A 14,275-nucleotide genomic window follows, 5' to 3' on the forward strand; every position below is an offset into this window, starting at 1 on the left:
TAGTTTGGCAACATGGTCAGTGTGGACTAGCTGGACCAAAGGTTCTGTTTCCATGCTGGATGGCTCTAAATCATGTTTAAATGATCTACTGGAGATTTTTTGAGAATGTAACTAGTAGAATAGATAGGGGAGAACTAATAATGAAGTGTATTTGGATTTCAAGAAGGCTTTTGATAAGATCCAATATACAAGGCTAGTGAGCAAAATTAAAGCACATGGAATTGGGCATAAGACACCAACAGATTAAATATTGGCTTTCAGAGGAGAAACAGAAAATGGAAAGTGAATGGGCACTTTTCCTGGATGGCAGCGGTGACTGATGGTGTGCCTTAGAGCTCAGTGTTTGGGCTCCAACTACTCATGTTGTACATAAATGACTTGCACAAGGGAACAAGTGCAATATTTCTGAGTTAGCTGATGACACAAAGTTAGTGAGATTTTGAGTTGTGAGGAGGATGCGAGGAGGTTTCAGGGTGATCTGGACAAGGTGAGTATGTGGGCAAACACATGGCAGATGCAGCGTACTGTGGAGAAATGTGAAGTTACACCCTTGGGTATGACAGCAAAAAGATCCAAGGGAGGCAGATTTGAAAGGATACAGTGGCAACTGGCTTATCTATCCACCCCAAATCTGGTGGCAAGACTTAAAATACGTAGGCCCTGCTCTCATCTGTTAAAACTAGGATAATCCTTCGATGCGAAGAAAATCCCTACAGTCTTAAACCCTACACCTCTCACTTCTAACTATAAATGCAAGGTGCTTACCAATTTCTTTATCGCTAAGATTCAGACAACTTGAACAGTTACCCTGCTGCGTACGCCCTTTCATCTAGCCCAATTTCCTTTAATAGTCTTGAACTTTTATCTCCTAACTCCTCTCATTTTCTTTGCTTAGCTCATCTTATCCTTGAGAGTCCCCTCCTCACTAAACTGCTCATCACCTAGCTTGTCCTTGTCGCTTCCACATTAACCGAAACTGATGATGGTTTAACTGTCTTCACATGTTGTCCTTCTCTCCAGTGGATAAGCTATTATCGATGCTCTCCAAAAAAAATCAAGAGCTTCTGCACTTCATTAATGGTGTAACTTTGTGGGTGCCAAAGAGTCTGAAGGCCAGATCTCAGAAGCTATTTTAATGGTAGAAAACTGTCTCTACATTGGGAATAGTCACTCTGATTTCAATTATCTTCAGTTCAATTATCTTCAGGGCGAATGTCTGGGATGAATAGCTGTTAAGCAATTGTGAGTAAAAAGGAAACATGGCCATTAAAGCAAGAATTGCTATGTCTGTGAAAAGGTTGGAATGTGGGAGTGAACAACAATGAATTATCAAGCATTGTCATTTAAATGACAAAAAGAACAATCTGCAAAGCAAAATCAGGTGATAATGAAACAAATACACAGAGACTTTGAGGAAGGTCAATGGTTACAGTAGAATTGCAGATAATGTAGGAATTAATGTATTTAAGCCATTCAGTGCCTCAAAATATCTCCACTATTTGGTAAGATCATCACTGATCCTAATCTTTCTCAATCAGTCCGCAGTTTATGACGCCTTTGAGTGTATCATTCTCCTCCAAAGCCTCTTCACTGTTGGTAAACTGTGTGGGGTTGCTGTCTTGTTTCATTCTCATCTACTACATATAACCAGAAAACTCCTAATGGCTTCTCTTCTGCTAAACCGTTACCTCTTACGTCTTCATGGTTCCCCCTCCCATCTCTCATCTCTGTGCCCCCTTGGCTGACTTGAGCCAGGTCAGTATCGGGACTGAGATAACAAGGTGTACAGCTGGATGAACACAGCAGGCCAAGCTGCACCAGAGGAGCAGGAAGACTGACGTTTCAGGCCTAGGCCCCTCTACACCTTGTTATCTCAGATTCTCCAGCATCTGCAATTCCTACTATCTCTAGTATCAGGGCTGTTTTATTTTGGGTGACGGAAAAGTGAGTATAAAAAAGTCAGTATAAAAAACAAGATTGAAAATGCTTTGTCTGTGTGCTGAGGTCACTGTTCATCACACCTTTCATTAAGCTTTTAAAACCACCAAACACCCATTGCACAACCTAATTCTGGAATGTACCTGTAGCAGCATTCAGCTTGCAAACATTCCAATGTACGCCACATTCTAATTAAAATGTAATGAACTGCTAATAACATTCCACTCTCGACACCTTTATAGGCAAATTAGAAAAATGCAATTGGGGATTGATGAAGGTGAGCAGAAACATAAAAAGTCAGAGTGACAACAAAAAAGCCTTACGAAAAGATAAAATTAAGTTAGCAACATCCTGTACTGCAGTCCTGCTTACTTTGGGCAGTGAATGCCTCAGGAATATGCTCACAGCACTCTTCCTAGTCATCAGCATTCACATCGTGTCACATCTTTCTACCCTCAATATTCTTGCTGCTGTTTTCCCTGCAGGTTGCTCTGAAAATGACCAGGACTTTCTTCCAGGTCTTAAAGAACAGGAAGGCCATTGGCACCCTCACTGCTAGTGGGGACTGGCTTTCTGGCTGCTAGATTCTTACTCACCAAGAACTATATGAAAGCAAGGGCAAAGCAGAGGAAACCGTAACCGCCCCAGGTAAGAAAAATGCTCGCATTTATATAGCATCTTTTCTGGCAACGGAATGATTCAAAGCACACTACAGTTAATGAGGCACTTGGAAATGTAGTCACTGTTGCAATGTAGGAAACACAGCAGCATCAATAACACTCCCATCAGCAATGTGCTAAAGACAAGGCAATTTGATTTTGTGATGTTGATTCATAGACAGATATTGGCCAGGACACTCTGAAGAGCTCCCCTGCTCTTTGTCAAAGTAGTGCCCCAAAACCTTCATATCCAAACAGACAGATACAGCCTTGGTTTAACATTGCATGAGGGTGATGCCTCTCACAATGCAGTACCCCTCATTACTGCTCTGGCAGCGTCATCCTAGATTATGTGTTCAAGATTTTTGATACGTCAAGAATCGGTAATCTTGGGATTCAGGTGGGAGTACCAAGTTTAGGCCTAACACCTTCCTCAGGCTATAGAACAAAAATGTGAGATTCAGGTCAGTGAAACTTTCTGCAGCTACTGGGCACTTCTCCAGAGGACAAATTTCTAAGTTACAGATTGAGTACATTGCCAGTTAACATGGAAGGAAACATTTGGGATCATTAATAATAATATTTATTGCATTGCTTGTTGCATATTGACAATAGTAAAAAAAAATGCCCCACTTTTAAAACCTATCACCTTGACTAAGGTACTTGTTACTCATCCTAACGTCACCTTCGGCTCATTGTACTGATTACACTTGAGTTTTATCACATTAAAGGTGCTATAGAAATACAAATATTGTTGCGGGTGTATATTCATTCTGCATTATGCTCTCAGTGCAGAATATCCTGATCGCCTAAACCACCATAGCTACATGGCAACTTACCTGACCCCTGGCTTGTATGCCAAACTCCAGAATAAGTCTATGTCCAGTGGCTGGACAATGGAGCAGTGCATCCAAACCGGAGTAGACAATCCTGGAGAGCCTTTCGTTGAGTCCTCAGGAATAATGGCAGTAGATGAAGAATTCTATGCAGTAAGTATTACAGTGCAGTGAGTATGGCCACAGGAAATCAGAGAAAATACTTGCATAGTGCACAACAAAATTTATTTCAATTATGGTCTAATGTGGGGAAACATGCATGAATAAACCCAGACTTGTGTTGGCCAACCATGACTGCTTCACTTACCCTGTTGTTGATTGCACTCTCCCTGAAACTAGCACTTATCTGAACTATGACCTCTACCTGGGCTTCTGAGGGAACCTACAAATATCCAAAGTTGAAAAATAAATCTTCAAAAATCTCTCACTCTCCACTGGCCAGAACACAAGGCATTTCTTTTCTTCTATGAGCCACTGGGTGATCACAGAAAATTAGTTCATAATCAGTGTGCATCACATTTCTTTAGAAAATATAATACAGTACCAATGAAGCGGTGAAGGGTCACATATTACAGGAGGCTCTAGCTATGAAAGGGAATAAATAATTGCTATAAACATCATTATATTATGAGAGTAATGTAATAATAAGAATAATGTTATAGAGTAATAGAATATTGTAATGAGAGAGAGAGAGAGCAGGAGGTAAGACTGGATCAGGTGGAGCTTGTAGATAAAAACACTGCACAGATTTGATAAGCTGAAGGTTCACCTTAATTCTATAACTTCTTAGGATTTTATAACAGTCCAGTTTCATTTGGCACAGAGACCAGCCTCCAAACCTTGAGTGGTACACAGCATCAACTGCCCCATGTTTAGTTTTAGCTTGGTGTTCTCAATCAAGAAACCTCACAGATGAGTGTAGTGGGATGGTCATCTGAGGCTGGAGCGGTGCAAAATTCAGCAAGCCAAGGGTGAAGAGCTACTCTCTGTACTGGTGCTGTACCTGTCCTGGGAGTGTTTAGTGGGGACCATGTGGAGAGAGCTTTGCTCTGTACCTCACCATCTGCCCTCTGAGTGTTTGACAGAAACAGTGTAGAGGAGATTTTATATCATTATGATTTCATGCTGCACTGGTCCTGCAAGTGTTTCTTGGGGATAGTTTAGAGGGAGCTTTACTCTGAATCTAACTTCATGCTGTACCTATCCTGGATGTGTGTGATGAGGATAGAGTAGCGGAATTTTACTTTGCATATATAAAAGTTTTATCTACCTTGGAATCACAGTTACCACAGTTTCCCATTCCTGATCACTCAGTTACCTTGCCTCAATAAGCATGTAAACTGGTCTAATGACCCTGTTCAGAATTTTCTTTCGTACAATCAACAAATTATCTGCAGCTGTAAAGACAACTTTAGATTGTACCCACTCTGAAATGTTCTTAATCAGTTGAACTGTGTTCATCACATCCTCTACATGACTGTATCTTAGTTCATTTAACGTGCTGAGTTCTTTGGTGCTGCTTGACCTGACTTCCAGGAAACATTTCCTAACAATTTCACCTCCAGCCATGCAGATTTTTTTTGATATATTTTGACCCTGTGATTAAAGAAAAACACAACCGATACAATCCAAAGACCATGAAACATTCCAAGGATCTGATGCAAGAAAAGTGAGGAGGAGACAAACTGTTATATTATTATTTAGTTCCTTGGATGTGAACATTTGTGGAAAACAGAGCTTAGATGACAGACCAGCACAGCAAAGAAACAAGCTCTTTGGCCCACCATGATGATACTCTACACTAATCCCACCTGCCTGCACATGATCCATACCTTTCTATTCCCTGCCTGTTCACCTGTCTGTCTAACCACCTCTAAACATTGCTATAGTATCTGCTTCTACCACCTCCCCTGGCAGAGCGTTCCAGGCACCTCTGTGTAAAATATTTTGCCTTGCACATCTCCATTAAAATTTCCACCCTCACCTTAAAACTATGCTTCCTAGTATTTGACATTTCCACCCTGGGAAAAAAACTCTGACTATCCACCTGATCCACACCTCTCAATTTTATATACTTCTATCAAATTGGCCCTCAGTTTCTGATTCTCTAGCATAAACAATCCAAGTTTGTCCAATCTCTCCTTGTAGCTAATACATTCCAATCCAGGCAACATCTCGTAAACCCCTTTTGCACCCTCTCGAAAACCTTCACATCCTTCCCATAGTACAGCAACCAGTACTGTACACAATACTCCAAATATGGCCAACTACAGTTTTATACAGCTGCAACATGACTTGCCAACTTTTATACTGAATGCCCAATCAACGGAGACAAATACGCCACATGCCTTCTTACCAACTAATCCACTTGTGTTGCCACTTTCAGGGAGCTATGGACTTACACCCCAAAATAATATGGAAGCTGCCATTGATAGTTGCAGCTTGAAACCACTTCCCTGCTTAGTCATATTTCCTCAATGGTGGGAAGAATAGAGTGCTGAATATTATTTAAATCGACAAAGACTGCAGAAAGCTGCAAAACCAAGGAATTTGGGGTTCTTTGTACATGAATCAGAAAAGGCTATCATCCAAATTCAGGAGATAATAAGGAATGCAACAGAATTTTGGCCTTTATTTTGAAGGAAATGGAGCATAAAAATAGGGAAGTCGAGCTAATCCTATGCAAGCCTCCGTTTCTGCCTCTACCTCAGGATATTGTCAACAGTTTTGACCCTCTTTCTAAGGGAAGATTAACTGGCATCGGAGATCATCTTGAAAAATTTCTCTGGGTTGATCCCAGGTATGGATGGGTCTTATGAGAAGAGGTTGAGTAGGCTGGGCCTGCACTCATTGGAACTTAAAAGATTGAGAGACGACCTCACTGAAACATACAAGATTCTTAAGGGGCTTGATAGGATAGATTTAGAGAAGTTGTTTCTCTTTGCGCAACAGTCTAGGACCAGAGGACATAATTTCACAGTGAGGGGTCACCCATTTAAGACAGAGGTAAGAAGGAATTTCTCCTCTCCGAGAGTAGGTATTCTTTGCCACAGAGTGCTGTTGAGGCTGGGTGGTTAAGAATAAGCAAAGCTGAGATAGACAGCTTTTTAGTCCTAAGAGCATAAAGGATTACGAGAAGAATGCAGGTCAGTGAAGCTGACGATTATCAGATCAGCCATGACCTAATTGAATGGCAGAGCACATATGACAGGGTGAAAGACCAACTTCTGCTACTAATTATGGTCTTTAACTGAAGACTGTACATGGACTGTGCGAAGCAGTTAAATGGATGAACAGTGGAAATGAGCATGTAGAGATTATACATGAGATGCTGGCTCTGTTGTTTTCACTTAGTTATTCAGCAAAGCCAAGGGAAAACAGGCGGGTCATGGCAATCTTACTGCACTTTCATCCAGGCTAATGCTGTAGGTTATAGGATCAATGGTAGCTGCAGAATCCAGAATAGAAAGAAAGGTTTAGCGATGGCAATCCATCATGTGATTCCAGACCCACTACAATATGAGTGAATCGTACCTGCCCTCTGGAAAGCAAACCACTCACTTCAAAAGAAACTAATTGTCAGTGATGCCCACACCCCAAAAAGGAATAAAAAAAATCAAACTCCCAGAGGCGGATCCAAAAGACTTTGTAAAGATTCCAGGCTCAACAATATAGGAAGGCTTTTATTAAACTGGAAGGCGTGCAAAAAATGTCTCCAAGGATGTTACCGAGTCTGAAGGGTTTGAGTTGGGGCTTTTTGCCCAGTGTTTGGGAGGCTGAGGGGTAACCTTACAGAGGTTCATAAAATCACAAGTTATATCGATGAAGTTACTAGCTAAGGCCTTTCCTCCACAGTAGGGGAGCCTAAACCGGGGGGCACAGTTTTAAGGTGAGAGGGGAAAGATTTAAAAGGGACCCAAGGGGAAAAATTTCCACACAGATTATGGTGTGTACATGGAATGAGCTGCCAGAGGAAGTGGCAGAGGTCAGTGCAATTACAACATCTAAAGGACATTTAGATAGGTACATGGATAGGAAAGTTATAGAAGGATCCAGACAAATGGGACTAGTTCAGTTTAGGAAACTTGGTTAGTGTGGACAAATTGAGCCAAAGGGTCTGTTTCTGGGTTGCACGACTCCATGGCTCTAATACTGAGGATATGAAAAGAAAGTACTGCAGATACTGGAGATCTGAAATAAAATCAGAAAGTGTTGACGAAACTCAACAGGTCTAGCAGCATCTAAAGGAAAAACAGATAACATTTTCAGTCTGATACAACTCATCTTCTGAACTCATGAGGCAAATGTAACATCTTCTCCTTCTTCAGAGACGCTGCCAAACCTGCATTTTCCAGCACTTCTTATTTTTATTTCAACACTGAAGGATAGTGCTACAAAAAACTGGCTCAGTCAAGCACAAACTATGAAGTTTCCTATCATTGCTTCCTTTACAGATTAGGAATGGACAGCTTGATGAAAACTATGTTCTTTCCTCACGTGTGAGAACTGGTCGAAGTATCCGAGGACTCAGCCTGCCTCCTGCCTGCAGTCGGGCTGAGAGGAGAGAAGTGGAGAGGGTGACTGTTGAGGCATTAGCTGGATTAAAGGGAGATCTAGCTGGAAAATACTACAGTCTGAACAGTATGACAGACAAAGAGCAGCAGCAACTCATTGATGTAAGACACGGAACCACAATTCAACTTAGTTACAGGGAATTGGCTGGTGCAGTGAGAGTGGCTTCCACACTAGCATTTTCCAACTGGACTCAAATTTGTCCTAAATGTTTCCTGTACCCGCAAGGCTTCAACATTGTAAGACTTTTTCAAATAATTACCGAGGTTCCAGGGCCCTAAAGCATCACACTGTCCCTCATCTATGCCAATTGATAAAAATATTCAGAGAGCACCATCTTCTATGGTAGAGGGTTCTCCACTCAGTTTTAAATTTAAGAACACTGTCGGTCAGTACAGAGACAGCTCTACTGTGTCTAGTTTTGCTCTAACCATCCTTGAAGTATTTGAAACAGTTGTTATGACCCACTTGGGAAAGAGCACTGATTCTCAAGCCCCACTACTTCCAGGGTTACCACAAAAGTTAATGATTTAATCAAAGAATGAAAAGTCCCAAATTATCTGCCTGATAGAATCAGGTTCCAGTACTTAGCTACCATTATTAATAAACTACCATTTATTACAAATAAATAAGTTCGAGCCACAGGTAAACAAAACAATGAGCTATCAATATATTACTATTAGTTGAAACTCTAACCCTCTTTTAAACCCCTATGCCCACATGCACAGACTGAGACAAACAAACAAAAAACACTGGTGTCATAGGCAAACTGGAAGTTTAATTTTCCCAATCTACAAGCTTTGATAAAGCAGCTCTTTTTTCTTCTCAAAAGAGTTTCTGTTCTCCTAATTCCTTCCTTCCAGATTTTCAGTTATTTGCCAAAGACACAGGGGATTTTTGCACTTCATTTGTTAATTTCACAGTTAGAGGAAACAGCTTACTGAAAATGATAGGAAAGAATAATTAACCATCTTAAAATTTGAGTTACTTGGCTAGGAACATATGGACATATCCTGCTTTTTCCAGTCTGGAAACTTGCTGTCCCTGCATCAATTCATTCCTAGTCATTGGCTTCAGGAACGGTTGCTTTCCATTTTAGTACATAATCGATATTAAGAAGTGGCCTCCAAGCACCTCCAATTCCTCACCTTCAGAGGTTACCATGAAGGTTAGCCAGGAGGAATGGGATACAGGGGAACTTAGCTGCTTGGATACAGAATTGGCTGGCCAACAGAAGACAGCGAGTGGTAGTAGAAGGAAAATATTCTGCCTGGAAGTCAGTGGTGAGTGGAGTTCCACAGGGCTCTGTCCTTGGGCCTCTACTGTTTGTAATTTTTATTAATGACTTGGACGAGGGAATTGAAGGATGGGTCAGCAAGTTTGCAGACGACACCAAGGTAGGAGGTGTCGTTGACAGTGTAGAGGGCTGTTGTAGGCTGCAGCGGGACATTGACAGGATGCAGAGATGGGCTGAGAGGTGGCAGATGGAGTTCAACCTGGATAAATGCGAGGTGATGCATTTTGGAAGGTCGAATTTGAAAGCTGAGTACAGGATTAAGGATAGGATTCTTGGCAGCGTGGAGGAACAGAGGGATCTTGGTGTGCAGATACATAGATCCCTTAAAATGGCCACCCAAGTGGACAGGGTTGTTAAGAAAGCATATGGTGTTTTGGCTTTCATTAACAGGGGGATTGAGTTTAAGAGTCGTGAGATCTTGTTGCAGCTCTATAAAACTTTGGTTAGACCGCACTTGGAATACTGCGTCCAGTTCTGGGCGCCCTATTATAGGAAAGATGTGGATGCTTTGGAGAGGGTTCAGAGGAGGTTTACCAGGATGCTGCCTGGACTGGAGGGCTTATCTTATGAAGAGAGGTTGACTGAGCTCGGTCTCTTTTCATTGGAGAAAAGGAGGAGGAGAGGGGACCTAATTGAGGTATACAAGATAATGAGAGGCATAGATAGAGTTGATAGCCAGAGACTATTTCCCAGGGCAGAAATGGCTAGCACGAGGGGTCATAGTTTTAAGCTGGTTGGTGGAAAGTATAGAGGGGATGTCAGAGGCAGGTTCTTTACGCAGAGAGTTGTGAGAGCATGGAATGCGTTGCCAGCAGCAGTTGTGGAAGCAAGGTCATTGGGGTCATTTAAGAGACTGCTGGACATGTATATGGTCACAGAAATTTGAGGGTGCATACATGAGGATCAATGGTCGGCACAACATTGTGGGCTGAAGGGCCTGTTCTGTGCTGTACTGTTCTATGTTCTATGTTCTATGTTCTCCAACTCACCCTTCCTTGAGGCAGGATGACCCTCAGGTTAAACCACCACCAGTTGCCACCTACCTAATGAGAGAGTAGGATTATGGTCTTTTGGGTCTGCGGCAACTTTACTTCTTACTTGTATGCAATGCTGTAGATAAAAATTTTTTTTTAAAAATGCAGTCTTTACACAGCATGGAGGAAACTTTACTCTGCATCTAACCTCATGCTGTTATGTCTTTCAATAGGATCACTTTTGTTTAATAAACCAGCAACATCTTTCCATTTATACTGAGGGATGGCCAGGGATTGGCCCGATGCCAATAAGTTCAGATTCTGGAAAAAAGGGTTGCGGCTGGGAAGGGAGATAAATATGAAGTTGGCAAGTCTGAATTCAAAACGCCAGGAGATCTGAAAGTGTAGGCCAGCAGAGACAAGTTGATGCAGTACAGTGATCATGCCAAGATGAGTGTAGCTTGGTCTGAACACGACAGTGACGTTTAAAAGAAACTTAAACCTCTCCGTTCCCACTTATCTACAGGCACAATAATGAGAAGAATTTCTTAATCTGGATTAATGAGGAGGACCATTTGTAAATGAATTCCTTGTGAAGTTAAGCGACAAATTAGGGGGCAGAGATTCCATCAGCGATTCCTGCTCACAAGAATCTAAACAGGCTGTTCTAAAATGGAATGGTATTAAACAGAACGTGACTTGAAAAGTCCACAGGTTGACTGGTTTAAAAAAATAGTCACATTTATAGGAGGTTCTACAGGGGTTAAGGGTTGGGCTCATTGAGCGGACAATGCAGAAGGAATTTTACTGCATATCCTATCGTATGGTGTCCCTGCCCTGGGAGAGTTTGTTGAGGCAGAGTAGAGACAGCTTTACCCTGTGTATGACACCTGTCCTGGGAGTGTTTGAGAAGGAGAAAAGGGGGGGAGTTTTACTATATCTAAGTTGGGAATTACTGATAGCGAGGCCTCTTGCTGTAATGAGCAGAAAATTCAGAGGAAAATAGCATCTCGAATTAGATGAGGCAGTGGTGTTGTGCTCTATTATGTAGACTAGTAGAGCAGTTTGACGGCCACAGTAAGTACAGTATACGTAATGCAGTACACAGGGTGTACTATAGGTGTGACCAATAGGAGTGCTTGTGGATACCATGTCCTGTCTCTTTGGGGATACCCTCAATCGTGCCATGTGGCACCATCACCATATTAATTGGGACAGAAGAGGTCTAGCAACTCAAGACTGGGCATCTATGAGGCTCTCGGCCATTTGTAAAAGCAGAACTGTACTCAGCCACAATCTGTAACCTCATAGCTCAGCATATTCCTCACTCTACCATTACAATCTAGGTAAGGGGTCAACCTTGCTTCGTTAAAAATGCAGGAGTAAATGCTCAGAGTACTGTCAGGCATATACAAAAATGAGTTTTCAACCAGGTGGTGCGACAAAGACTTCTGCTTTTCCTTTCAAATAGCTTAAGCAGCTATTAACAAAACTAACCAATTCCACAACCGTCAGGTCAGATCTAAACTCTGCAGTCCTGTCACATCCAGTTGCAAATAATGGTGGACAATGAAACAAATCATTGGAAGAGTAGTTTCTACAAATATTCCCATCGTCAACAATGGGGGAGCCCAACACAGCACTGCAAAGGGTAAGGCTGATACAGCTGCAAAAATCTTACCTTAGTCTGGCCAATTCGATTCACTCCACTTGATCTCAAAGAAAGGCAGAATGCACTGAATACTTCAAAGGCTAAGGGCGCTGACAATATTCCAATAATAGTACTGAAGACTTTTGCTCCAAAACATACTGTGCGCCCTAGCCACGTTGTTCTAATCCAGCTGTAACACTAGCATCAATCCAGCAATGTGAAAAATTGGGCAGATTATCTCCTATATATTAAAAAACGGACAAATCCATCTTGGCCAATTACTGCTTAATTGGTTTATTGCCAAGGAAGCAACTGCTTAGTAGTATTATAGCTGGACTGTTAATCTAGAGACCTAAATAATGCTCATTCTTCCATGTCAGGTGTTGGACTTCAACAAAAGTGTGGAATTAAGAGTCTAATGATGACCATTGTCGATTGTTGGAAAAGCTCATCTGGATTACTTATGGTGTTTAGGAAAAGAAACAACCGTCCTCACCTGGTCTGGCTTACATACAAGTCCAGACCCACAACAATGTAGCTGACTCTGAACTGTGCTGTGGACAATTAGGGATGGGCAATAAATGCTGGCCCAGCCAGTGACACCCTCATACCATGAATGAATAAAATATAAAGCATTGATAGAAAAGGTCATCTTCCGTGTTATCAAGAAGCACCTGCTTCACACCAAGCCTCTGTTTGGGTTCCACCAGGACCACACAGCTCCTGGCATCATTACAGCCTTGGTTCAAACATGGACAAAAGAGCTGAATTCCAGTGTTGAGGGGAGAGTTACTGCCATTGAAATCAAGGCCGCAGTTGACAGAGTGTGGCATCAAAGAGCCCCAGCAAAACTGAAGTCAACAAGAATCAAGGGGCAAACTTTGCTCCAATTGATGTCATACCTAGCACAAAGTAAGATGATTGTTGGAGTTCAGTCATCTCAGCTCCAAGACATCATGCAGGAATTCCTCAGGACAGTGTCCTAGGCCCAGACATCTTCAGCTGCTTCAACAGTGAACTTTCTACTATCATAATGTCAGAAGTGGACAAACCATTCTATAAAGACTACATTTTCCTTTCCTAATGCCTCAAAATCGGCAAGTACAATATCACCCATTTCACCTCCTGCCTTTCATCACTTAGCCAAAACATGAGAAACCTGTATGTTTGGATTTTAACAGACAGTTTTCAGGTTGATGAAAACTAAATGTCATCTAACTTTTATTTCTGATTCAGGATCCTCATTTCTCAAAGATCCTGAAGAGCCTGCATTTGCAGAAACAAGGGACAGGGGAGAGGACACCAAAGCCGTGGACAGTGTGTTTGACATCTCAAATTTGGACCAACTGGGGAAGTCTGAGGCATGTTACCTCAGTTTTATTACACAGCAGTCGTGTTGTGAGGAAGGCACAAGGGTGTAGTAGAGGACATTTATGGGATTCCTTGGGGAACATGAGATGATGAAGGAAGAGTTTGCAGGAGGGGGTCAGGATTCAATAGAGGAGTGAAGGGGGAACACAGGGGAATTACAACAGGACAAGGGGACAAGATCAGTTCAGGAATGGGTTTCTTCAGGGAGGTGAAGGAAGGGTCAAGTGTGGCAACTGGACTGGAAAAGAAGCAAAGAGAGGGGATATTTTCCAGAAAAATAATAAAACAAAATAAGAAGTTTGGTTCCCCCTCCCCTACACTAATGTAAAAGTCTAATCTTGATTGTCTTGTTCCTTTCTTCAGGTGAAGTTGGTTCAATTGGTGATTGATGGAGTCAACTTCTTAATTGAGTGTGAGAAGAAACTCTAATGTGGGCAAGATATCCAAATCCCACCCCCACTACCCAGAAATGGCCACCATTGATTTGCCCATCTCGTTAAACACATTCAGAATCTAGAAATCATCACATCTACAAAGCAGGCACAAACCTCCTGACCATGTAAACTAACAAAGTAATGGTACATGCAATCTTTTTGTTAACCTTATCAAACAACATGCATCTTGTACTCAGATATGGTAGTTACACGAGAACCTTTCACTTCATTTTGATAGAATGAGGTAAGACAATATAAAATAAAGAGTAAAATTCTAAAATGGTTACAGGGGAAGAAGTCTCTTGTGTATGTGTCCAAGTCACTGATGGTGGATAGAAAGATTAGCAAAGCATACAGGATCCTCAGCTTGGATTCAAGTCCTGGCTGCTTTAGAGGTCCATTATAACATATCTGAGCAAGTTGATTAAAATGTATCTACAGGATTCTAGGCTTTACATGAAGAGTCAAACCAGACTCAAAATAAATAATAACTCTGTTTCTCTCACCACAGATGCTGCCAGACCGGCTGAGCTTCTCCAGCAT

General features: G+C 41.8%; 1 long non-coding RNA gene across 1 annotated transcript; it reads left to right on the top strand.

The window, feature by feature from the left end:
• The first annotated feature begins 2,267 nt into the window (after nt 1–2,267).
• LOC125446870 (uncharacterized) lies at nt 2,268–13,945 on the top strand. The gene is made up of 3 exons (XR_007246474.2): nt 2,268–2,586; nt 3,388–3,586; nt 13,662–13,945. It is a non-coding gene; the product is annotated as an uncharacterized LOC125446870 (long non-coding RNA).
• Nucleotides 13,946–14,275: the final 330 nt, after the last annotated feature.

The sequence above is a fragment of the Stegostoma tigrinum genome, chromosome 36 (assembly GCF_030684315.1).
Source record: "Stegostoma tigrinum isolate sSteTig4 chromosome 36, sSteTig4.hap1, whole genome shotgun sequence".
Taxonomy (NCBI): Eukaryota; Metazoa; Chordata; class Chondrichthyes; order Orectolobiformes; family Stegostomatidae; genus Stegostoma; species Stegostoma tigrinum.